We start from the raw sequence: 27,325 nt of genomic DNA on the forward strand, positions 1-27,325 counted from the left end.
AAAAATGTTAGTCATCGTTCCTGTTAAATCTCTTCCCCTTTTTGTTTTTGCAAATGTTACTCATTAATCAAAATAAGTCATACATTAAGAATACAAGTAAATACATAATATTTTATCCCATATAATCCCCACCCCTCCCAACCCCTCTCTAAACTACCCCACAGAAAAGATAAGAGTAAAAGAGGAGATCAACTTACATAGCAGCCTTCAATTGCCATGGTTTAGTGCAACCCAAACGATTGTGGGGGAAAAAAACTATTACAAATTCAAACCCATTTATCTCGTATACGGGCTCCAAACTTTAACAAAGAAAGGATAATTATTATACAAATTGTACATTATTTTTTCCAATAGGATACAAAACCTCATTTCCAAATCAGTCTCATTTTTCCAACTAATTGCCAAACACTTTCCAGCCATAACTAATGCCAATCTCAAAAAGGCAATTTGAGACATATCTAATTTTAATTCCAAACTCAATTCCCTTCACCTTTCAAAGGTAATTCAAGGTGTGAGTTCACCCAGCAGCATGTTTGGGTAGGAATATAGATCACCGCAACAAAATCCCAACATTCATGAGGCTAACATGCAAACTCCACAGCAAAATCAGGATCGCATGCCGGTCCCTAGGAGCATGATACTACCATGTGCTCCCCCACCCCAAAAAGACACCCTGAGAGCAGCACTTTTGTGACTCCACTACCCTCAACTCATTTCCTGGGAAACTAGGCACATAAACAGTAGCTACTTAGTTCTTTGTGCAAGGAATTAATAGGATTGAGGAGGAAAGTGCTGTGCTGGTTGAAGTGTTGAGGGATATTATCGGAATGTTGAAGACAAAGCTGTCAGAAGCAGAAAATGTGGGAAAAGCTTCACGTGTCAGGGAGCATCTGTAGAGAGAGTGGGGGGGGGATATAGATAGAGTCAATGCAAGCAGGCTAGGTGAAATTAAAACTAGAGGACAAACGTAGATTAAGGGTGAAAGGGGAAAAGTTGAAAGGGGACATTAGGGAGAGCTTCTTCATGCAGGGAGTAGTGTGAGTGTGGAAGGAGCTGCCAGCTGAAGTGGTGAATATGGGCTTAATTTTGACATGTAAGAAAAATTTGAACAGGTACATAAATGAGAGGGTTATGTAGGGATATGGACCGAGTACAGGTCAGTGAGACAAGGCAAAATAATAGTTTGACACAGACTAGAAGGGCAAAAGAGTCTGTTTCTGTGTTGTAGTGTTCAATGGTTCTATGAATGACCTAGCACTCTCGAGTTTCATATCAGAGTACTTCCACTCTCAGAAGTGAAGACGAGAACTGCTCGGGCACACAATAAATGCTACACAAGTTCATAAGAAGTGAGGGGAAGGGGGTCATCCATCTGGCACCATTTGAATAGAAGAATGAAAGTGTGACCTGGGTGAGACGAATCTGGCGTCGACTCAACAAAATCTCAGCTGATCTGGCCATGGACTCATCTCCACTTTCCCGCTCATTTCCCCATAAACTTTATATTCGTGTATTATTCAAAAATGTTTCTATCTGGGACTTAAATGCATTCGATAATTCAGCCTCTACTGCCTTCTTGGGCAATGAATTCCACAGATTCACCACTCTCTGGGTAAATGTACTCGCCCGAATCTTGAGGCTATGTTCGGTTCTTGTCCCACCTGCCCATGGAAAACACCTCCTTGCTTCTAATTTACCTATTCCTTTCATAATTTTATATCTTTTTGTACTCTTTCCCCCCCCACCCCCCTCATTCAATTTACAATGAGTATGACCTCAGGCTCTCAATCTCTCCTCATGGGCTAATGGTCTCATTTCCAGAATCAACCTAGTGAACCACTTCCGCACTAAAGCCGGTTTATCCTTTTTCCAAGTAAGGAAATCAGTATTGCCCAAAGTAGACCAGTCCTTCTCAATGAGGGCCCTACTGACCCCTGGGGGGCACAGCACATTTAAGAAAAAGCCTTGCTTTCTTTTCACCTCAAGTAACAGGTTTTTTTGTGCTTTTTTATGTAGTGAATAGGAGAAAAACACGGAAGAAATCAAAACTTGCCTGCTTCACAGGGACAGGGGCCCATAAACTTTGAGTAGTGTCCTAAAGGGGCCATAGCCAAAAAAATGTTGAGAATGACTGCAGTAATCCACTTAAAGTCTCTCTTGTCTGCTCAGACTATTGTTAATTCTGATTCTGAAAGAATATGCAGTTCATCTTTTGAAAAAAGGCAATGGACTGAACTCACAGGTAGCCCTTATTTTTTTGAAAGAACAGGCTCAAAGCTGAAGGGTGGAAGTGAGGTTTGAAAAGAAACACCGGATGAATAGAAGAATGAAAGTCTTACCTGGGTGAGATGTTCTGATTAGCAGGAGAAATGGGGTTAAGAGAGTTCTGCATTCTTCCATTGCAACAAGAATGACTTTGAGATGTGTTGCCCTTCACTGCACAAGGTTGACCAGTATTACAATTCAATGAGATCAGCATAGCTGGAGAATTGGATAAATTGGAAATGTCCAGCAAGATTACAAAATTCACTCTTTCATTGTGTATTTGGGGTTGTAATGTTATTAACAGTTTTCAGATCATTGTAAAATAATTAATATCTTGCAAGTAATTTGCAGAATTGTAATTCATCTGTTTTGTTAATGTTTTGTGAGCATTCATACACTTGTGAGTTCAATAGCATAACAGGCTTAATATACTCATAATTGACAGATCGAACTTTCCTATTGATTTCATTTGAAGTAGTGATTCAGATTAAGCTGTTATCAAGAGGTTGCTTTAGTGTTAATTGAGCATATACTTTAAAAGATATAGTAAATATAAAACTGTTGTGCTTCATTCATATTTTAAAATCAGAATACAACAGGGAGAAGAAAAGATAGTGGCTAAATTAATTGAAATGTTGTGTTGGGTAAACAGAAATAAATGTCCATCATTTGGAATGAAGAACAAGAATTTATTGTCATATTCATGAGTACAATGTGCAGATACACCAAAATTCCTAGTTGCTGCAGACACACATAAGATGCATTGAATTACCACCATATGTTTTGGGACAGAAAAAGAGGCAAAACATTTAAAAAGATTGATAAATATTCACAGTTACAGCTCATGAAAGGAAAAGCAAGTAATGTTTCAATCAAGCAGACAGATCTTTTGGTGGTGTTGCAAACCAGACAGCAGCAATAGAAATTAGCTCAGACAGTTATATTTAAAAGAATATTTTTAATTATTAATTAACAATAATATAACACCTTATCTAATTTATCTAAACTTGTCTTCTTGATCCCCAACTATGCGTGAATATACGTGTGTGTGTGTGTGTGTGTGTGTGTGTGTGTGTGTGTGTGTGTGTGAGTGAGTGTGTGTGTGTGAGTTTGTGTCTGTGTGTGTGTGTGTGAGTGAGTGTGTGTGTGAGTTTGTGTCTGTGTGTGTGTGTGTGTGTGAGAGAGAGTGTATGTGTGTGAGTTTGTGTGTGTGTGAGTGTGTGTGCATGTGTGTGTGTGATTGTGTGTGTGTGAGTGAGTGTGTGTGTGTGAGTTTGTGTCTGTGTGTGTGTGTGTGTGTGCGCGTGTGTGTGAGAGAGAGAGTGTATGTGTGTGAGTTTGTGTGTGTGTGAGTGTGTGTGTGTGTGAGTGTGTGTGCATGAGTGTGTGTGAGTGTGTGTGAGTTTGTGTCTGTGTGTGAGTGAGTGTGTGTGTGTGTGAGAGTGTGTGTGTGTGTGTGCACGCGCGTGTGTGTGAGAGAGAGAGTGTATGTGTGTGAGTTTGTGTGTGTGTGAGTGTGTGTGCATGTGTGTGTGTGTGTGTGATTGTGTGTGAGTTTGTGTCTGTGTGTGTGTGAGTTTGTGTCTGTGTGTGTGTGTGTGTGTGTGCGCGCGCGTGTGTGAGAGAGAGAGTGTATGTGTGTGTTTGTGTGTGTGAGAGTGTGTGTGTGTGTGTGCACGCGTGTGTGTGTGAGAGAGAGAGTGCATGTGTGTGAGTTTGTGTGTGTGTGAGTGTGTGTGCATGTGTGTGTGTGTGTGTGATTGTGTGTGAGTTTGTGTCTGTGTGTGTGTGTGAGTTTGTGTCTGTGTGTGTGTGTGTGTGTGTGTGTGTGTGCGCGCGCGCGTGTGTGTGAGAGAGTGTATGTGTGTGTTTGTGTGTGTGTGTGTGTGTGTGAGTGTGTGTGTGTGTGAGTGTGTGTGCATGAGTGTGTGTGTGTGTGAGTATGTGTGTGAGTGTGTGTGAGTTTGTGTCTGTGTGTGAGTGAGTGAGTGAGTGTGTGTGTGTGTGTGTGTGTGTGTGTGTGTGTGTGTGTGTGTGTGTGTGTGTGTGTGTGTGGAATACCCCAAGCCTCTTCAGTTCAGGCATAATTCTTGAAAGGCAGTTCAAAGTTCAGTCTCAGAAAATTCAATATTGACATACAGGCTTTAAATGGATGCAAAGAAGCTAACAAAGGTGGGTGAAACTGGGGTGACAGATTGTTTGTAAACTCACAAAATCCTTGTCAGGGTGCTACAAAAAGAATATAGTTTTCAGACGAGTGGCAATTAAAACTCCCCTTCTCTTTTTTCTCGGGGACATGAAGCAAGTGATTCACACAAAGCTCCCAGAACCCTTTCGTTGGTCACCTGAAATGCAGTATTCCTTCTGCTTCAAAAACACTTCCGTGGGTCAGCTGTTCCAAGTGACCTTCACGATGGTCACAATTCAACTGCAGAATTCTTCTGTTTCCAGAACCCTTTTGTGAGTCAACCATTCAAAGTGACCTTCTCTTTTGGCCATGGTGTGGCATACTCAATCCCCTATAACATGGAGAAATTAGACAAATTGTCTATTACCTCATGAGGCCGATTCAGCACTGTATTACTTCCACGAGCTTTGCACCAAAGTGATATCTCCTTAAAATGGCCCATGAGCAAACAGTGTACTGTTTAACATGTTGGTCACATGGTCTCTTCACCTGTACCTCCAGGTACTTCCTCTCTCCTTAAAAGTATTGAATTTGGGTACACGCTGTCCTCAGTCTGTCAACCCACAGTCAATCTCCAAAGTCTACAGGGTTTGGAGTTTGATTTGTTCTCTAAAGTGACAGTCCCACTCAACTGAAAATTGGAGCACTTAATATGGCCCATAGACCAGCTTATCTTTAGGATAGAATGGGGAGGTTCAAGAGCCTCATAGCTGTTGGATTTAAAACTTTTCTTGAACCCGGAGGTGCAGAACATTGAGCTTCTGTAACTTCAGCTGAAAGATAGCAGTGAGAAGAAGTTCTGATCAGGGAGACGGGGGTCTTTTATGGTGGCAGCTGCCTTCTTAAGGCAGTGCCTCACATAATGTCTTTCATAGATGGGAAGGCAGAGCCTATAAGCATGAATCATGATGGAGTTACAAAAGAACCAGAGTGCATGCTATTATGTAGCAAAGGCAAAATGGAGACCCAATTTGAGATGAAGGCTTTACAGACTCTTTTGATTGATGGATTTGAGGGGCTTTTTGATGGCTGATGCTGCTCCTTGCATCTCTTCCGTGGATGTGACGAACTTGGCTGGGTTTGTCACTTTCTGCTTTCCTGGGAACTCATGTTTCCAAAGCAGGCCTTGATGCAACCAGCCAGTGTACTTTCCACAGTGCCCCAATAGAAGTTCGATACTACTGTATTAGCTGATGATATGCCAAATCTCCTCAGAGTTCTAAGAAAGTAGATGCATTGGTGTGCCTTCTACTCGGTTGCCTTGATGTGCTGGCTCCTGGAGAGGTCTTCTAAAACCTGGACTCCTAGGAACACTAGCCCTTTCCACTTCTGTCCCATCATTGAAGACATGTCCTTTGGCCTCGCCAATCTAAAATCCACAATCTACTCCTTGGTCTTGCTGACACTGTTGTTATGGCAACACCCAACCAGATTCTCAATATCAATCCTGTATTTTGACACATTACTCAGCCAACAACAGTGGTGAATTTATAGACTGCATTAAAGTCAAACTTGGCTATGCAATATTTTGAAAATAACAAGTGAATTATAAAGAAAATGTTAACCAGGAGTGTGTAAACATCTTCCAAATGTCACACTTTTGCCTCCAAATGAAAATGTTCTAGATTCAAATAACATTCTAAGAACTTGAGCATGAAGAAAATCTCGATACTCCTGTGGGATGATAAATGAATGCTGGACTGTCAGAATCAAAACACAAAAAGTGCTACAGAAACTTCACAGCATCCATAGAAGGCGATGATGTATAACCAACTGTTCGGGCCTGAGGCCTTTGTCAAGGTTTTGGGTTCAAGAATGTGTGCTGCATCACAGTATTAATCAAGTGTAGGGGGCTCTGCTGAATGCCTGGGCCCTTATTTCAAACCACTAAAATAGTTTATTTGACCATCATTGAGCTCTGTTAATAAGAGCTTGCGGTAAACAAATTGTCTGCAATGCGAAAAGTGCTACCAAACTAAATATATTTCTGATATCAGTTACTTCAAAAGTTATATAGAAACTGCTAGGCTTTTATTAACAGAATGGAGATACGTCCATGCTGATCAACTGTCCTGGACTGAGGAGGGAGCTGTGGCACAGTCGACTTTATTCAGGGGGGTCTGTGGGAGGAGCCACAGGCACAGTCAGGAAAGGCCGTGTCCAGATTAACTATAGCAAATACTAACACACCCAAAATATATACAGTGGTTTACTACATTCATCCTTTGTTTTAGAAAGAGTCCAGCAAGGTGAAGTGAATTAAATGTTCTTACAAATTCTTTCGGGTGGTCTGGTCTGCCGCTGCGACCGTCGTAGTACCAGCTGCAGCGCATCTATTGAGTCCTGGACAGTCTGGAATGCCTGTATGTTGTCAGCGGCATTGGTTTGGTGGATGCGTGGCAACGGATCTGGCATGCCATCCACTGGGGATGGGATAACATTGCCATGGCCCTGGTGCATTGTGGATAGCGGTAGGTGAAGGGGGTGGTCGGCCATGGTCTCAGGGACTCCTGAGGGTGCCAGGGTACGCCATATAGGCAAATTGGGGGTTGGCGTGGATGAGATGGAGCCTTGATGGAGCCTTTTGACCAGTGGGTCAGACTTATGGCTCCTCATGGGTTTCTGGAGTAGGACTGGCCCTGGGTACTTCAACCAGGATGGCAGTGTGGTCTGTGAAATGGACTTCCTAGGGAAGGAAAACTTTCTTTCATGTGGAGTGGCATTGTAAGCAGTACATGGGAGGGATCTGATTGAGTGGAGTGCATCAGGGAGGACATTTTGCCAGCGGGAGATTGGAAGGCTTCTAGATCTCAGGGTTAGGAGGATGGCCTTCCAGACAGTAGTGTTCTCCCTTTCCACCTGCCTGTTCCCTTGGAGGTTGCAGTTGGTGGTCCTGCTCATGGCAATGCCTCTGACCAGCAGGTATTGACACAGCTTGTCACTCATAAAAGAGTGCTATGGATTTAGCAGGGGTATCTGAACAGGGTAAAAAGATTGTGTGGGGCCTTGATGACTGTGGCAGTGGCTGTGTCTGGGCAGGGGATGACAAACAGGAAACGTGAGTACTCATCAATGATGTTGAGCAAGTACACGTTGTGGTCAGAGGAGGGTAGGGGTCCCTTGAAATCAATGCTCAGGCATTCAAAGGGCCAGGTAGCCTTTATCAGATGCACTCTGTCTGGTCAATAGAAATGTGGTTTGCACTCTCACAGATCTGGCAATCTCTGGTCATAGTCCTTGATAGAGTAAAATCAGTTGTGGGTTTTGATAAAGTGGAAGAACCTGGTGACCCCAGGGTGGCAACAGTCGCATTTGAAGGCTTGGATCCTGTCTTTTTGTGTGCTGTCTAGGGCCTCTGGAGGCTCATTGTGTGTTCTGGGCCAATACAAGAAAGTTCAATTCTCTATCTCGTCGTTTTTGATTTTACCTCGCTGCTGGTTGTTGAACGTAAGCGGTAGTGCACGTTGGTCAGTCAGCAAGGTAAATCATTTTGTGGTGAGGTACTGTCTCCAGTGCCATCCTGCCTCAACAATGGCCAGGCCTCCTTCTCTCAAGAGGCGTGTCAAATTTCAGGCCCCCTGATGGTGCGGGAAAAGAAGGCTACGAGTCTGCCTGCCCGGTGAAGGGTGGCGGCCAGGGCGAAGTTGGACGCATCGCTCTCCAACTGGAACAGAGTGGATTAATCTACAGCATGCATCACGGCCTTACCAATGCCTGCCTTGATGTGCCTGAAGGTCACATAGGCTTTGGACATCGGGGAAAAGAGGTCAGTTTGACGAGGGAGCGTGCCTTGTCTGCATAATTGGGAAATCACTGGGCATAGTAAGAGAAGAAGCCCAAGCACCTTTTCAGAACTTTGAGGCTGTGGGGAAGTGGGAGTTCCAATAGAGGGAGGGATCAGGGCCAATTATTTCATCCTCTATGACGCAGCCAAGGACAGCGGCAGATTGTGCAAAATACACAATTCTTATTGTGTGTAATGTTAAGGGGTTTAGCAGTCTAGAGATTGGTGTCATGATCCTGCAGGTCATGGTCACAAATGGTGACCTTCTCCAAATACAGCTCGTACTGGTCTACCATTCAGTCCATCTCTCACTGGAAGACCGAGAGCCTGTCAGTGATGTCAAAAGAAACCCTCAGGAAATGGTGGAGGTGGCCATCTACCACAAAGGCAGAATATTAGCAGTCCTCTAGGCAGATAGGGAGCTGGTGGAGAATACCTGATATTGAGCAATTTGATTGATCATGTTGGATATGCTGGTGAGAGGGTAAAAATCCAACTGCGTATATCTATTAATGGTCTGACTGTAGACAATGACCATTCTGTGTTTCTCCCCATTCTTTACCACCACCACTTGGGCTCTCCAGGGCCTTGGGCTGGTTTCAATGATCCCCTCATTGAGTAGCTGCCGCACTTCCAACCTAATAAAGGCCCCGTCTCTGCCATGGTATCGCATTCTTTTGTCGGAAAAGGGGTTACAGTCGGGAGTGAGGTTAGTGAACAATGGTGGAGGGGTGATCTTGAGGGTTGAAAGACCGCAGGTCGTGTGGGGTGGGCAATCTGCGGGATGCTGGCTGGAAACAATACATGGAGAGATCGGGGGGGATTTGCGGGTGAAGCACAGTGAATGGTTTAAAAAGCACTGGTTACAGACAGCAAGGGGGGGGATGGGGCCCATCATACTCCATCGTCAAATTTTACGATGGCATTGAAACTTCAGCCCCAGCAACACAGCAGCGCAGAGCTGTGGCATCACGAGGGATTTAAAGTCTTTGTAGTTTACATGATACGCTTTCATTTCTGCCATAAGACAAACAGTGATTCACCATGAGCATTGCCCAGGGGCCCAACAATAGGAGAGAGGAGGCAAAGTAGAGTCCATTCAGAGGCACTGAATGGTCCGTGATTCGCGTCCAGTGGTCCCGCAGTCTCTGCAGCCGCAAAGATTCCTGTTCCATCTGTGGACAGCCTGAGCTTCAGATCCAAACCTCTGATACAATCAGGAAATCCTTCAGCACCCAAGGACCTTCGGGAGCTCTTCTCGCCCTCAGCAACCTCTCAAATTCTGGTTCCAATACTTGATTCCCGTGAGCCAGTGTCCACAGTCGTGGAAGAATCTGAGAGATTGTGAAAGGTGTTTTATAGAAATGAAAGACAAGATTTCCCATCCATTTCTTGGGTCTCTAACTTACCAAGTCCATTAGGCGGGAGAGATCAAAGAATTTATCTGAAAGAGCGGGATTTAATTGTCTGGTTTTGAAAGGTTGTATGCCTGTATTTTGTTGCTTCACCTTTGAATGATGCTCTCCATTGATAATTTCACAAGCTAACAACTTAATAGTCCTATTGTTGAGAAATCAAAGTTTTGGCACTTAAAGTGAAAATAAAATAAATTGACTGAAATTGGTCAAAGAAAACTGGAATTAAATTCTGCAGAGGCCAAGCAAAATATTTTAAATGCTGATAGAATTAGTGTTCCATCTCTCCTTAATCAGAACACAACCTGGCTTTGAAGAGCATTGTATTTACCTCAGAAGTCTGACAGGATGGTTTGTTGAGACAGAAAGATGGTAATCTCAAGACACAACAGCAATGTCCATTTATATAACATTGTCACTGAAGTAAAAGGCCCTGGAGAAGCTCAAAATCAAGCAACAGTCGCATGAGGTGATGACACAGTTGGTCAGTCCTGATATAGGGCCTCAACTGGAAACATTGACTGACCAATTTTACCCAGGGATGCTGTCTGACCTGCTGAGTTCCTAAAGAAATTCTTTGTTTTGTTCAGTAAAGGTGCTTCTGAAAGGAGGAATGTAAGTAGAGATGTTTGGTGAGGTACCGTTTAGGTTCATATGTGCACCTCTACAAACCTAACCTAACCTTTAAGATTCAATATTTATTGTCAGTGTACATTGTGACATCACAATTTCTACTAATTGCTAGTGTAAAACACTGTATGAAATGATGCATATTCAGAAGAGAGGAATGCAAACACAAGGAAATGTGAACAAACTGACTGCAATACAGAAAATAAACATTTAATAATAAATAATGTGAAAAGTAAGAGACCTTAAATGAGTCTTTGATTGATATTGTTGGTTAGGAGACTGATGGTAGAGGGTTAGCAACTGTTTCTGAAGCTGGTAGTGCAGGTTTTGTAGCACACATGCCTCTTTTTTGATGGCAGTAGTGAGAACCGAGCATGTCCTGGGTGGTGTGGATCCTTGATGATTGCTGCTTCTTTCCAACAGCAGCGTTCCATGTCGATTTTATCGAGGGTGGGGAGAGTTTTGCGTGTGATGTACTGGGCTTTGTCAACTACTCTCTTTCAAGGCTTTCCACCCAAAAGTATTGGTGCCTCCACACCAGGCGGTGATACAGCCAGTCAGCACACTTTCCACTACACATCTGTTGAGGTTTGCCAAGGCTTCCGGCAACATTCCAAATGGCTAGCATAGCAATCCGGGTTTGAATCCGGTGCTGTCTATAAGGGGTTTGTACGTTCTCCCCGTGTCTGCATGGGTTTCCTTCAAGTCCTTCATTTCTCCCACCCATTAAAACGTATGGGGATTGTAGGTTAATTGGGTGGCATGGGCTCCTGGGCTGGAAGGGCCTGTTACTGTGCTATATGTCTAAATTTTAATTTTTTTAATTTTGTAGCTTTCTGCTCTCTCCCCCAATCACTTCCCATTTTATTTCTCTTCTACCCTCCCACTTGTGTCCACCTATGACATTTGACCTGTTAGCCTGCACTCCTCCCTTCCTCCCTCTCCCCCCCCCCCCTCCCCCAACCATTGTATTAAGCATCTACCTGTTTTTCATGATGAAGAGCCCAGGCCTGGAACATTGGTTACCCTTTACTTCCTATGGATGTTGTGTGACCTGCTGAGTTTCTCCAGCACTCAACCCCAGCATCTGCAAATGTTCTTGTTTCACTCTCTGTGTGGGCTCTGCATGTTCTCCCTGTTGCCCACATAGGTTCCCATCTATTGCTCTGGTTTACTTCCACCTACCAAACTTAGAAAGATAGGTAGCAAAAGGCTGGTTGCTGGAAAATGTCAGTGGACCACTGCTGACCATGTTGACATTCCGGTGGTCCCACTTACCTTCATTTGGTCCATATCACCCATTCTTCATGAGGGCCCTACAGCCCCCTGAGGAGTGCAGTTTGGATCCACAGCACATTGACGTAAAAAACTTGTTTTCTTTTTGTGGTGATAAAACCACTACCCTGGCTGCATTCCTACCAGCCTACTGCAGGGGCAACCACTGTACCTGCAGGTTGGCAACCTGGGAGGCTGGCCCCACCTGCTGGCTGTCAATCACTGGCCCATATAAAGACTTGAGCCAGCCCCTTCAGGGGATAGTCAGACACATGGAGCCAGGCCAGAAGGGATACTAAGACTGCTGTACATTTAAGCTAATTAAAGCCTGCTGTTCAAACTGTGGACTTTGCATCCGAATCATTTGCACAACAGTGCTCACACTTTTCACCTCCCGTAACATGAACATTATTTTTTATTTTATGTAGTCAGTAGGAGAGAATTTTTTTTAATTTATTAAATTTAGTCATACAGCACGATAACAGGCCATTCTGGCCCATGAGCATGCTGCCCAATGACACCCAATCAACCTATACCCCTGGTAGATATTTTTGAGGGTAACCTTTTTGACATTTTTTTGGAAGTGCGGAAGAAATCTAAACCTGTCCTGCTTCACAGGGAAGGGGGCCCATAAACTTTGAGCAGAGAATGGGGGGGCAGGGGTGCACAGCCAAAGAAAGGTTGAGAATTGCTGCTCTCTATGGTTCCAAGCCCTTCCTGTTCATAACTCTGCCCAAAGGTCTTTTGAATGCCAGAATTGTGCCCACTTCTACAGTTTCCTCTGGCAGTTGCAGATACGGACCACCCTCTGAGTGATAAAGTTGCCTTTCAGGTGCCTTTTAAATTTTTCCCCTCTCACTTTAAATCAATGCCCTCTTATTCAAGCATCATCTACCCTGTGAGATAGATTGTGAGCATTCACTTTATCCATGCCCCTCTTCTTGCACTCCCTATAACTGAAACCCTCCAATTCTGCCATCATCCTGGTGAATCTCCTCTGCACCACTTCTAATTAATTGATGCCCTTCCTCTAGCTGGTCATTCATACTCCAAAACAGAAATGGTTTAGGTTAACTACATAAAGAAAGAGCTGGAAGAACTCAATGGGGCAAGAAGCATCCATGGAAAGCAACAGGTTGTCGATATTTGAGGCTTGGTAATCTTCATCCAGAGGGCATCTTTATAGACCTGGAAGCCCCCTTCCCTACCCATTCCTCTTTCTCTTATTTCTCTGGTCCCATTCCTCCTATTTTCCTTCTCTTTCCCCTCCCCATTCTCTTTACCCCCCTGTCACCCACACCTTCCTTCATCCACCTGTTCCTTCCTCCCATCAGAGTGCATCTTTCTCACCCCTCTGCCCCTTTGTCCTATCAGCTCCTTCCTTTTCTCCCCCTCTCACCAATTTTCACCTATCACCTGTCAGCCTGTGCTCCTTCCCTACCCCTAACCCATCCTTTATTCAGGCATCTGCTTGTATTTCTGATTAAGGAGCTCCAGCCCAAAACATTGACTATCATTTGCCTTCCACGGATGCTGCCTGGCCTATTGAGTTCCTCTAGCGCTGTGGTTCTCAACCTTTTTCTTTCCTTCTTTCCACTCACAGACCACTTTTAAGTATTCCCTATGCCATGTTCTTTGTGATTAGTAAGGGATTGCTTAAAGTGGTCTGTGAGTGGGAAGGAAAGTTTGGAAATCACTGCTCTAGACCCAATTGTTAATTAAATATTTTACTTGAGAAAAATTGTCATTGCCCCATTTCCTTTGGAGATATGAAACCAAGCACAGAATGAGTCCATTAGGTACAATCAAAATAATGGTTTTCAAACTTTCCATCTATATTCCACCTTAAGCAATCCCTTACTAATCACAGAGCACCTATAGCATAAGGAATACTTACAGTGGTATGTGAGTGGAAAGAAAAAGGTTAAGAACCACTGCATCTTGCATTTGATATGTGTGGTGATATGTTTCCTGCATTGTATATAGTTCTGATTGACTACTGTATATATGGAGCTGGTTCGCCCACTGATGACTTATACCCCAAAACTCCTCTCCCGTGGTCCTGGGCCATAAAGGTCGAGCCACTTCTCCCTTCCTACCATTCCTAAACCTGGATCCGGGCCAGCAAGATTCTTCTGTACATTAAAGCCTTTCGTTCCCTCTGCCTAGTCTTTGTGATTTCTGGTAATGTGCTCCTCCCGTTTTGCAGCAGACATCTTGTTAACCAAAGGATTCAGTTACATGTTCATTAAGTCCATCACACAGTCAGGATTTTTAACAATGGGGCTTTAGAGGGACCTTGGAGATACCTGGTTCCAAGTTTCTCTTGGAAGAGTTGGTGAGAGACTCTGAAAGTTTCATGTAGAACAAACAGTGAGGAAGATTGTGAATTTGAAATAAGACATAAACTGAAGGAAAATTCAACGCTGAACATTACTGAATGCAATAAGTCTTCAGCTGATGGTTATTGTATCTACAACATCTGTTGAGTCTGAAGATTTAACACATTATTGCCAACAGTGATTTTTGCGGAATCCAAAACCGTTAATTGATTAAATGTAAATTTGTAAAAACTTTTAAAATATTCCTCTGCAGAGGAAGAAGCAGATTAGCATATGTAAAAAATGTCTTAAATCATGCTGAATGTTCCTGCTTGTGAAGAGCATTGAATAAACCAGTCATTTAATCACTGTTTCTCTGTGTCTGACTTGTCTAGCATTTCCAACATTTTCCATTTCTAAGATTCAAGATTACTTTATTGTCTGGAACCAAATTGCCTTCTGCCTGCCGTAAGTCAGACAAGGAGCCAACATTAGTATTGCCCAGTGCCCCTTCCAACAGGAGAAAGCAAAGGAAAAGAAGTCCCTTCAGAGACACTGAGCATCTGTGGATTCACCTCCAGTGCTCCTGCAGCCTCGGCAGCTGCACAGGCTCCCATCAATCTAGCGCTAATCCGAGCTCCAAATCCAAACCTCCGACTCAATCAGGCAGTGCAGGAAGCCCTTCAGGAGCCCCTCTCACCCTCAGCACCCTCTCGAATCCCAGTTCTGATATATGGTTCCCACGAGCCAGTCACCAGCAGCCCACAGCCCGCAGCCCTTGCAGGACCCCCGACCACAAGCCACCTGCAGCCTGTTTGGGTTCCTCAGCCGTTGAGCCCCTCACTAGTTGGCTGCTGTAGTTAACAATCTTGCAGGGTCATCTCCTTTATTACATCTTTCAGAACTCCCTGTGACTTCTATGCATTATCCACACCTTCTGTGTTCCTGCAGATAGACAATAGACAATAGGTGCTAGAGTAGGCCATTCAGCCCATTGAGCCAGCACTGCCATTCATTTAGATCATAGCTGATCTTCCACTATCAGTATCCTGTCCCTGCCTTCTCCCCATAACCCTTAATTCCTCTGCCCATAAGAACATTATCTAGCTCCCTCTTGAATTTATCCAGACAACAGTATCCTGTAACCATAACAATCATCCCTAATATTTATTTTAAATTTTATCTGTATGTATATATGTGATTATGTAGGGAAGGGTGTGTGGGTGTGTGAGTGTATGCATTCACGTGCAACTGTGGGTGTGTGGGTGTGTGTGGGGTGAGTGTGAGTGGGTGTGTGCATATGCATGTGTGGGTGTGTGTGAGTGTGTGTATGTTCTTGTGCGTGTGTGTGGGGGTGCGTGCGTGCGCATGGGTGTGTGTCTGGGGGGTGTGTGTGTGTGTGTGTGTGTGTGTGTGAGAGGGTGTGTGCAGGTGTGCAACGTGATCTAGAGAAATGCTGTTTCATCTGGTTGCATATGTATAGTCAGATGATACTAAACTTGGACTTCAAAGAGAAAGAGAACCAAGAAAGGAAATTTAACAGCTAAGTTCTTCTACAGAAAACACCGCCAATTAAAATATGATCTGATGAAATGAAGGCAGATTATTGACCCATTTATGCCTTCAGTTGTTCCGTGGAAAATCGGAGAGTCAGAGTGATGTTCTGTACATGTGCTGATCAGAAATGACAAGTGTTACCCCCAACATGATCTCTGCTGGATTGCGATGACTCTTGTTTACCAATACCTCTGACAGTTCCTTGGTGAGCCATGTACTGTTCATTGTCAGTGACAGGAAAATTGGTGGCATGTTGAATAAAAATAGCCAGTCATTGATTTGCAGAGATTGCATGGAAGGACAAAACAATAGAAGTGGATTTAAATAAATGTCAGGTCACCTGCTTGGTACTTGATACACTATCAATAACTCACATCAGACCAGAAGTCCTTTAATCACCATAAACATCAAGCATGTCTCACATATTGCTGGCCCAGTTCCAAGGCAGATACTGAGGGAGGGGTTTGGGCGTAACCGCCTTTATGGGAATTCTGAGGGAAGAGTCACAGGTACGGGGCAGGCCAGCCCATACAGTACATTCATATTAGACAGCCCTAACAGTTACACAGTGGTTCCTCTACAGTCCTCAATGGAAATAATGAAAGGTGGGTGTGATAGTACAGATCTATCTCCAATGTATATAGAGTATATAGTTACAGTATCTAGACTGTGCTTACAGCGATTGGCTGAGAGCTTAGCCACACCTACAGTCTGGGTCTTAAAGGGTTGTGTCCCTAGCCAGGTCGGATCATTCCGGACTGGTCAGCCACCTGTGAAGAGCTCCTGTCTTTTGCTAATAAAAGCCTTGGTTTGGATCAACAAGTCTTTGATTCTTTCGACGAGCTCTACAATTTTATTAGCAAAAAGAATTTTTTTTGAAAGGGATGGAGCATTTAACTCGGCCAGAAAAACTTGTCATCGACCCACAGTCAGCTACAGCCTTCAAAGCCTTTAAGTTCTGGATGCTGAACTTTGAAAACTTCTTGAGATTCATTAAGGTGGAGGAGGATAACCAGCGTCTAACAGCATTGCTGTCTATGGTGTCCTTGAGAGTCTACGAGAACATCCAGGATGAGACCACTTACACCGCAGCCATAAAGGTACTGAAAGAACTGTATAATCAACCGGTGAACAGAGTTCATGCCCGGCTCGTGCTTGCATTGAGGAAGCAACAGCCCGGCGAGTCCAGCAGGGTATATTTACAAGTATTAAAGGCTTTGGGCAAGGACTGTAACTGTGTGGACAAAACTGCTGCCGAGATCACAAACAATCTCGTCCGGGATGCCTATGTGGCCGGGCTCCGATCGAACGAAGTGAGGCTGCGCTTGCTCGAGCAAGGGGTAGAAAAACCAGAGGACGTGGCCCAGATTGCAATCACAATGGAGGATGCAGCCTTAAAGTCCAACGAGTTCTCTAGGGACTGGACCACTCGTTCTGATGTGAGTAGAGTGCCCTTCTACCCTACCACCCCCCGAGATACTGACGGCCTGTCGGCTGCTGCTACACTGCCCCGTGCGAACCCAAAATGTTATTTCTCCGGGAGGGACAAGCACAGCAGGTCCCAGTGCCCAGGAAGAAAAGCCAAGTGCCAAAAGTGCCTTAAAAAGGACCACTTTGCTGCAGTCTGTAGATCTAAAATGGCCACCGGCAAACACAGTGCCTCGTTTGAAGCTCAATCGCCACTATCCCATTCAAACTCTTCTTCCCCAGAGCTCTCATCCAATGAGATCGAGGGCTCCCCTGCACGGCAATGCCTGACGTCATGGAGACGCCGAACCCGGAAGGGGCAGCCCACCCTCGCAACCATGGTGTTGGCCCGCCTCTCGCCCCTGTGCGGAACACTCGACCCGGCCTCCGTCCCGACTGTGGCTACTGCCGCCGCCACAGACACCCCCGGGGCCGACGCTACCGCTGCTGCTGCCGCCGCCACAGACGCCCCTGGGGCCGACGACCTACCCACCGCCAACCGCGAGCAACTACAAACCCCACTACTTACCTTTCATCCGCCGACGCCACCACAACAGCACTTCCAGGAGTTCCTCCAACCTGCTCCTCCAGCGTTGACTACGTCTATTACATCATCCCGTCGCGTGACGTCATCCCATTGTGTGACGTCATCCCGTTGCGTGATGTCATCCCGCTGCGTGAAGTCATCCCGTTGCGTGATGTCATCCCACTGCGTGACGTCATCCCGTTGCGTGATGTCATCCCACTGCGTGACGTCATCACGCGAAACTCCCCTGTCAACTGCTTCAATAACACTAAACCAGCAATGCTCTCATCCCCTCACCAGAGCAATGGAACTGATTAAAGTGCATGGACACTACACCAATTGCTTATTTGACTCTGGGTCAACTGACAGTTTTATCCAGCCAGATCTGGCCCTCCGTTGGGGACTTGACATTATCCCCACTACCCAGAGGATCTCATTAGCGACGAGGTCACACTCGACCGGGATAAAGGGGTATTGCATTGCCACACTGGAAGGACAGGACGTAACGGTCACCCACTTCAAATTATTCGTCCTTCCCCAATTGTGCGCCCCAGTGTTGCTGGGATTAGACTTTCAGGGTCAGTTCTGAACGGTGTCCCTACACTTTGGGGGACCCCATGCCCCCCTCTCGGTCTGCCATTGCCCCACCCCCAAAGCACCCAAGCAAACCGCCCCCGTGCCCCGGGGCCAATCCTGCGGCCTTTCCACACTCCGGATTGCCCTGCCAGCACTCCTCACAAACCTCACCCCTGGCTGGAAGCCTGTGGCCACCGAAAGTTGGCAATATAGTTACGAAAACAGGCAATTCATTAGGAGTGAGGTGTGTAGATTGCTGGATGAGGGCATCATCGAACCCAGTTCAAGCCCCTGGAGAGCCCAGGTGGTGGTTGTCAAGAACGGGGAAAAAAACTACGGATGGTGGTCGACTATAGCCAGACCATTAACTGCTTCACGCTCCTGGATGCGTGCCCCCTGCCACGCATCATGGATGTGGTGAACTAGATCGCCCAATACCGCATATTCTCCACCATTGACCTACATTCGGCCTACCACCAGCTCCCGATCCGCTGTGAGGACCGACCATTCACGGCCTTTGAAGCGATTGGGCGGCTATATCAATTTCTCTGGGTACCATTCGGGGTCACGAATGGTGTCGCGGTCTTCCAGCGGGAAATGGACCGGATGGTGGACCACCGCTACCTTCCCGTATCTGGACAATATCACCATCTGTGGCCACGACACGCAGGACATCGACGCCAACCTAGACAAATTTCTTCAAACTGCCCGTCAACTGAACCTGACTTACAATTTGGACAAGTGTGTCTTCCGGACCACACGACTCGCTATTCTAGGTTGCATGGTGGAGAACGGGATAGTCATGCCAGATCCTGACCGCATGGTCCCCTAATGGACTTACCCCACCCCCCCATACTCAGAAAGCGCTCAAACGCTGCTGGGCCTTTTCTCATATTACATCCAATGGGTTCCACACTACGCCGACAAGGCGCGTCCTCTTATCAAGATCACCTCCTTTCCCCTCTCGACCGAAGCTAGAGTGGCTTTCGATTGAATCAAATCCGACATCGCCGCTGCGACGCTGCACGCGATCGATGAGTCTGTCCCATTTCAAGTCGAGAGCTATGCATCTGACTTCACCCTGGAAGCCACCTTGAACCAGGCCGGTCGGCCTGTAGCCTTCTTCTCCAGAACCCTCCAGGGTCCAGAAAGTAGACACTCCATGATCGAGAAGGAGGCCCAGGCCATAGTTGAAGTGGTGCATCGTTGGAGACATTACCTCGCTGGGAGGCGCTTTACACTGTTGACTGATCAACGTGCGGTCTCCTTCATGTTCAGCAACACCCAGCGTGGTAAGATAAAAAACGACAAAATCGCCAGATGGAAATCGAACTCTCCACCTTTAACTATGACATCCTGTACCGGTCTGGTAAGCTCAACGACCCGCCTGACACGCACTCCAGAGGAGATCCGCTCCATGACCCGTGCCTGTTCGGTGTGCACTGAATGCAAGCCCCACTTCTTCCGTCCGGATAACTCCCACGTTATCAAAGCCACCCGCCCCTTCGAGCGTCTTAGCGTAGACTTTAAGGGGCCCCTACCGTTGACCAACCGTAATAACTACATCCTTACGGCCATCAACGAGTACTCCCGCTTCCCGTTCGCTGTGCCCTGCCCAGACACCACTGCCACCTCAGTGATACAGGCCCTTCACAGTATTTATGCCATCTTCGGGTACCCAAATTCCATCCACAGTGATAGGGGGTCCTCATTCATGAGCGCAGAGCTGCAACAGTACCTTCTGGAGTGTGGTATCGCTTCAAGCGGGACCACGAGCTATAACCCACGCGGTAACGGCCCGGTCGAGAGGGAAAATGCCAACATATGGAGAGCGGTTACACTGGCTCTCCAGTCTAAAGGTCTCCCCACCTCTCACTGGCAGGAGGTTCTCACTAGTGCCTTACACTCCATCTGCTCCCTCCTATGTACCGCAACAAATGCCACCCCCCACGAAAGGATGTTCCTTTTCCTGAGGAAATCCGAATCAGGAACCACTGTACCGGCATGGCTCTTCGGCCCTGGCCCCGTCCTTTTGTGAAGCCACGTCCGGCACTCAAAGAATGACCCCTTGGTCGACCGAGTGACTCTACTCCACGCGAACCCACATTACGCCTACGTTGAGTTCCCAGACGGGCGGAAGGACACTGTTTCGGTGCGGGATCTAGCTCAGGATGCGGTAGACCCAGCAAACCCCCCCAACCCAACCTTCCCCAACTCTTTATTCCCCAGGCCCCGTGCCGCAACACAAGAACTGAACTACAGGAAAAGGTTGGACAGATAAAGACTTCATTCCCTGGAGAAGAATGAGGGGAGATTTTAACAGAGAATAGAAGCACATTTTAGTGTTTACCTCATTGATAGCTAGAAGGGGAATTTTGATTAAATGGAAAGACAGTGCTCCACCTACTCATACTCAATGGTTACAGGAAACAATGTCTTTCCTAAGTTTAGAAAAAAATTAGATGCAATGTTAAATATGTAAAAATGAATTTTTACAAGATATGGGGCCCATTCATGGATTATTACCATAATTTATCGAATTAGGGTGTTTACATGCTCCTGCACAGTGCTGTCTGGATTCTGAATGTTGTCATTCATTTCCTACGTAATTTACATATACAAGTAAACCTTGTTTAGACAGAAGGATTTTATTAATGGTTGGGGGGTGGGGGGGGGATCTTTTACTTCTTTGAGAATGACAAATAGTCTGTCTTTTCTTAAACTTCAATCTATGTATTGAATTAACACGTGTGTATTTTTTAAAATTAAACTGAATAAAGATATTTTAAAAAGAAAGAGGTGGTGATGTTTAAAATTATAGGGACGGTATAGATGGCATAAATGCAAGTAGGCTTTTTTTTCCACTGTCAGGTAAGATACAAACCAGAGGACATGGGTTAAGGGTGAAAGGTAAAAATTGAAAGTGAACATGGATGGGAGGGGACTTCTTCACTTAGAAAGTGGTGGGGGTGAGGAAGGAGCTATCAGCTGAAATGGTGAATTCAGGCTCAATCTTAACATTTAAGAAAAGTTTGGACAGGTACATGGATGGGAGGGGTATGGAAGGATATGGTTCAGGTGCAGGTCAGTGGGATAAGTTGGAATAATAGTTTGGCACAGTCAAGAAGGCCCAAAGAACCTGTTTCTCTGCTGTGGTATTCTATGAAATTATTGTGTACAGGATGAGGATATAAAGAGCAGGGTGTTTTCCCACTGCCAAGCTAAGAACACAGAAGAAATATTTTAAAAAACATGCTGGAAATAGCCATCAGACTAGGCGTAACATTTCAGTTCATGCAATCTACTATCTACATGATTGAAATTACAGAGCAGAAAGGAAAAGTCAAAGGAGATTCGAGGGGTTGGGTGGAAACCAAGACAAGCAGTGACTCAGTGGTTGTGGTGTGCATTGAAAGGGGATTGTGAAGGCTTGTTAGTCCCATGTATCCTGTCTGGAGAAGGTGTAAACCGAAGGAGAAGAATGAAAATAAAGGAGAGATTTTAAAAATATGTTGGAAGGTACGGGATTTATAAAGGTTGATTCTTTCAATAAATTTGTTATTGCGTCATACCTCATGCCGAGAGATAGAGAGATACTAAATATTCACAGTAACCATAATGGAAAAAAATGGCATTCCAACTGTGCAGGGAGTGCTTTTGTGGTGTTAGAGCAGTCTGTGATTGGTGATAGTAAGGGGACTGATGGAGGTAAATACACAAAGCTGGAGAAACTCAGCAGGTCAAGCAGTGTCCTTTATAGAGCAAAGGTAAAATTACAGAACCGACATTTTGGGTTTGAGGCCTTTATCAAGGTATGCAAAAATGTCAGAAGGCATCCGAGCAAAAGTGATAAGTGGAGAAGGGAGGGAGGGGACAGCAGCAATCAAGGGGAGGAGGGATGGCTAGGTGAAGGGAGGGGGAAGGAGGGAGAACTGAAAAGGGCAGGGAGGTGGCAGCAGGAAGAGGAGAGCAGATTAGCAGAAACTGGAAAAGTCGTGGTTAATGCCATCTGGCTAGAGAGTGCCCAGATGGAAAATCAGGTGTTGTTCCTACAATTTGTGGGTGGTCTTGGTGGGACAGTACATAAGGCCATGGACAGTCATGTTAAGTATTGGGACTGCGACACAGAATTGAACGGGTTGGCTACTGGAAGGTCTCTGTCATTGGTGCAGACAGAGTGAAGATGCTCAGCGAACCCATCTCCCAACCTGCAACCAGTCTTTCCGATGTAGAGAAGGTCACAAAGAAAGCACTCAGATGCAGTAAATCGCACCTACAGATACACAAGTGAAGTTTTGCTTCACTTGAAAGGCCTGTTTGGGGACCCAGACCATGGTGAGTGAGGGAGGAGGTGTGGGCAAAAATGTGGCACCTCCTCTGGCCTCTGGGGAAGGTGCTGGGGAAAAATTTGGTGGGGAGGGATGAGTGCATGATGAAGTCATGGAGGGGGCGATCCCTACAGTGAGGAGAGGAGAAGATGTGTCAGGTAGTGGGATCCTTATGTAAGTGCAGGAAATTCCAGAGGATAATGTGTTGGATGCGGAGGCTGATGGGGTGGTACGTGAGGATAAGGGGGATTTTTGTTGCATCTGGGGGCAGAGGGGGCCAGGGCAGATGTGTGGGCGATGGAAGAGATGTGGGTGAGGGCTGAGTTGATGGTGGTGGAGGGGAAGTCACATTTGTGGAAGATGACAGCCATTTCACCTTGGAAACAGAAATAGTGAGAAGGGAATAGAATCCTTCAGGAGACAGGGAGTAAGGAAGTGTAGTTGAAGTAGTTGTGGGAGTTGGTGGGTATGTAAATGATGTCGGTGGAAAGCTTGTCTCTTGAGATGGAGACAGAGATTTAGAAAGGGGAGAGTGTTGTTAGAGATGGACCAGGTGAGTTTGAGATTGGGGTGAATGTTGGCCGCGAAGTTGACAAATTCATTGCCGGTGCATGATGCAGCCCTGGGGGAGAGTTGAGGGGTCTTGCCTGAGTAGGTTTGCAGCATGAATTGCTCCACGAAGCCCACAAACAGACAGGTGTAGCTGTGAATACCCATGGCTACTCCTTTGATTTGGACAAAGTGAGACGAGTTAGAGGAGTAATTATTTAAAGTGAGAAGAAGAGGGTGGTGGTAGAGGGTGGAGGTCAGGTCTCTGGTCCAGAAAGAAGCAGAGTGCTTTAAGACCTTCTGTATGGGGGAATTTATTTTAAATTGGAGCTGAAAACCACAAGGCCCAAGATAATGGCAGAGGCAAGTAGCAAGAAAGGCAGCATAGCTGTAGGATCGAGTCTGGGTGAGTATATGGTTGAGAGCAGCAGGGATTACAGATGGGGAGCAGTGAGAGATAATCCCACAGAACTCCCTTCGGAGATCAAAGGAGAACTTCTTCAGGGAAGGCATCGCTCAAAGAAATTTCACAGAGTTGTGTAGTAGTCAGAAGTAACTTGGAGGTCCGTGGATACCGTGGTTGAAGTAAAAACACAATGCTGCAAAAATTCAGCAGGTCAAACATTGTCCTTTATAGCAAAGGTAAAAATATGTAACCCACATTTCGGCCTTGAGCCCTTCATCAAAGTATGGAAAAACGTCGGCAGGTTTCCAAACAAATGAGTAGGGAGGGAGGGGTTGTCACAAAGGCAGGAGGTGATAGATGGAGAAGGGAGGGAGGGAATTGCAGGGATCAAGGGGAAGAGGGATGGCTGGCTGAAGGGAGGGGGATGGAGGTATTGTAAAGGAGAGTTCAAGAGGTTGGGGAGAGGATTCCAACTCCTTGTCATTAAAGGTATCGGTAGCCTGAATAAAATATCTAATGAACAATTTTTATTTTGTTTTACTGAGTTGAGTTCCTGATCATGTTTTCATCTGAGCTTCACAAAGAGGCTGGAACTGGCATAAACACAGTCTGGCTGAGACCTGCTGGGAAGGTTGTCAAAGGACATCATCTCTTGCAGCCCACAGCAAATTAGGAATCAAACCAGGCTTGTCATACTTGGTCTGTCAGCTGTGAGCTCCTGCACTGAACCAGCTTCCCATGGGGCAAGCTGTGGGGGTTGGCATGTTCCATTGGGAGTCCACACTGTTTCTGCATGAGTCAATGGTTCCCAGAACATCAGCATTAACTCATGATCAGTCAGACACGTGGGGATCTGTGGGCTTCTTGTATCCACAGTGCAATGACAAGGTCTATTGATATATCAGAGTCATTAGGAGGTCAACCATTTCAGTAATTCACTGAAGCTCAGTTCAAATCAGAAATAATGAAAGAAATTAATCCACACATCCTCTTTGTTAAACATAATCTGCTGGAGGAAATCATTGAGTCAGTGGGAAAAGAACAATCGACGTTTCGAGCTGCGAGTGGTTTAATGTAATAGAGAGCTCCCACTCTGTCCTCTTTGCATTAGCCTTTGGATTCCAGCATCTGCAGTCTTATGTGTGCCTCCAGCTTCTTTGTTCGATGCTTCAGGTAACTTCAGAGGAACCTTATCCACTATCAAGTGTTATACACAAAGGTCCAGTGATCTGGATTATGTGATGATTGCCAGTTACTGCAATAAAGCACTCAACTCCCAGTAATTACTAGGAAGTGGAAGACTGGAACAGGGCACCAGAGGTCGGGAAGATCACGCACTGTCTGAGAGGGAGAAGCAGAGGAGATGACCCATGAGGACAGTGACCACGGAGACAGGCCAGTGAGGAGCTGCGGCAAGCCACTGTGGCATATAATTGTCTGGTCAGGCACGCCTATTGGCTGATTGTGCCTGTGGCCCCTCCCCACAGGCTCCTGTATAAAAGTGAGTGTTCTCAAAACAACGAAGTTCCTTAACCTTGCATATAGTAGGGCCAAGTGCGTGTTTCTCATAACCTGTCTGGCTGTGTCATGGAGAATAGAGTCATCAGCCCAGACTCTGATCTCATGTGGCCGCTCCTGGATCTTCCCCTTCCACACAGCCTCAAGGGCCTGAAGAAGGGTTCTTTTCTTATTATGCCCAATGGGTCCCCAATTATGCGCACCAGGCCCACCCACACATCAAATCCACATCCTTCCCCTGGCAGCGGAGGCTCGTGCACCCTTCAATCACATCAAGGCAGATATTGCCAAGGCTATAATGCATGCTGTGGATGAATCCACCCTATTTCAGGTGGAAAGAAATGCATCAGACTTCACCCAGGCAGCCACCCTTAAACAGGCAGGCAGGCCAGTCGCATTCTTTTCATGTATCCTGCAGGGCCCCGAGATTCAACACTCTGCAGTCGAAAAAGAGGCCCAAACCATTGTCAAGGCAGTGCGACACTCACACCATTACCTGGCCGGTAAGAGATTCACCCTTCTGACTGATCAACGCACAGTTGTGTTCATGTTTAACAATCAGCAGTGGGGCAAAATCAAGTGACAAAATACCGAGGTGGAGGATTGAACTGTCCACCTACAATTCCAATATTCTGTACCGGCTGGGGAAACTTAATGAGTCGCCAGATGCCCATCCTGCGGGACCTGTGCCAGTGCACAGATTGACCGGCTGCAAAACCTCCAGAACAATCTCTGTCACCTCAGAGTTATCAGGTTTTTTTCATTTTGTCAAACCACACAACCTGCCGTACTCCATCGACAAGATCAGGTCCGTGACAAGAACTGCCAGGTCTGCGCTGAGTGCAAGCTGCAATTCTACCGGCCAGAGAGGGCACAATTAATTAAAGCCACCCACCCCTTTGAGTGACTCAGTGTCTATTATAAAGGACCCCTGCCCTCCACTGACCGCAATGTGTATTTTCTTAACATCATTGATGAATGCTCCCATTTTCCACCCCCTGCTCTGATGTAACTCTTGCCACAGTCATCAAGGCCCTGCACAGCCTCTTCACTCTGTTAGGCTTCCCCAGTTCTATCCACAGTGACCGGGGGGGGGCTTACCTTTGTGAGTGATGAGCTGCATTGCAACAAGCTGGACCACTAGATACAAACCCCTTGGGTAACGGGCAAGTGGAGAGGGACTATACTACGGTTTGGAAGGTTTGGAAGGCAGTCCTCCTAGCCTTGCAGCCTAAGGGCCTCCCAGTCTCCCATTGGCAAGAGGTCCTCCCAGAGGCACTCCACTCTGTTCAGGTCTCTGCTATGCACAGCCACAAATCCCACACTGCATGAACATATGTTTTCCTTTCTCAGGAAATCTGCCGGCATGGCTGATGTCCCCAGGGATAGTCCTACTCTGGAAGCATGTGAAGAGCCATAAGTCTGACCCCCTTGGTTGAAAGGGTCCACCTCCTCCATGCCAATGCCAAATAAGCCTACGTGGCATACCCTGATGGACACAAAGACACTGTCTCTGACAGTGATTTGGCTCCCACAGGGGCCTTGGAGACCACTGCTGATCACCCAACACAATGTTGAATGCACCTGACCCCTGGTGCCTTGCCTCTGCCTTGAGGGAGGAGACACTGGACTCATCAGCACCTGGCGACCAGCACAAGACTGATGAGTACAAATAGGCAATTGAGACCGTCCAGGACCCCACCGCTTCACCGCAGCTGCAATCAGTACTATGACTGTCCCAGAGAACGAACGGACCACCTGAAAGATTATTTGTGACTTTTGAATTTGTAACTTTGTAAGTTCCACTTCATCCTGCTGGACTCCTTTTTGAAAACTAGGGATGAATGTAGTAAACCACTGCTCAGACACACCTATTGGCCAGTTGTACCTGTGGCCCCTCCCCACAGGCTCCTTTATAAAGTGACTGTTCCACAGCCCCCTCCTCAGTGCAGGACAGTCGAACAGTATGACCATTGTTCTTAAGTGAATAAAAGCTTACTGGTTTCTCAACAACAGTCTTTCGAGTAATTGATGGTGCTTCAGGTGGCTCCGTGACCGATGGGTCGCTCTGCGACCAACAGGCCAGTGGGGGTGGGGGCTCTGTGGCTGAAGAGCCAGTGCATGCAGAGGGCTGCTGGCGACTCAGGGCGAGGAACCCGTGCAAGCTGTGGACTGCTGGAGACTGGCTCAAACTGGCTGGAGGGGGTACCAGGTATCGGAACCGGGATGCAAAGAGGTACCGAGGGCGCTGGAGGGCTCCTGATCGTGTCGGAGATTCAGATCTGGAGCTCAGGTTGTTGATGGTTTGGACTGGACTCTGTGAGCCTGCAGAAGCACTGGGGGCGAATCTATGGACACTCGATGACTCTGGGGGGATCTCTCTTTTGCTTTTATCTCTCTGACTGTAAATCTGACTAAGTCTGAATGTAGGAGGTGCTTAGGCAATTTCTGCAGGTGGTGAAACTGTCTGCCTTGCAGCAGGCAAAAAGAAATTTCATGTAATATGATACTGTTTTATTA

At 46.2% G+C, this 27,325-nt stretch overlaps 1 long non-coding RNA gene across 1 annotated transcript in view; it reads left to right on the top strand.

Moving 5' to 3' along the window:
* Positions 1–9,703: 9,703 nt before the first annotated feature.
* Positions 9,704–27,325, top strand: part of LOC138741735 (uncharacterized) — a 33,944-nt gene continuing 16,322 nt past the window's right edge. Inside the window, exon 1 of the long non-coding RNA XR_011343724.1 lies at positions 9,704–10,267. This is a non-coding gene — a long non-coding RNA (uncharacterized lncRNA). The remainder of the gene's footprint in view (positions 10,268–27,325) is intronic.

This window comes from Narcine bancroftii, chromosome 8 (genome assembly GCF_036971445.1).
Source record: "Narcine bancroftii isolate sNarBan1 chromosome 8, sNarBan1.hap1, whole genome shotgun sequence".
Lineage (NCBI taxonomy): Eukaryota > Metazoa > Chordata > Chondrichthyes > Torpediniformes > Narcinidae > Narcine > Narcine bancroftii.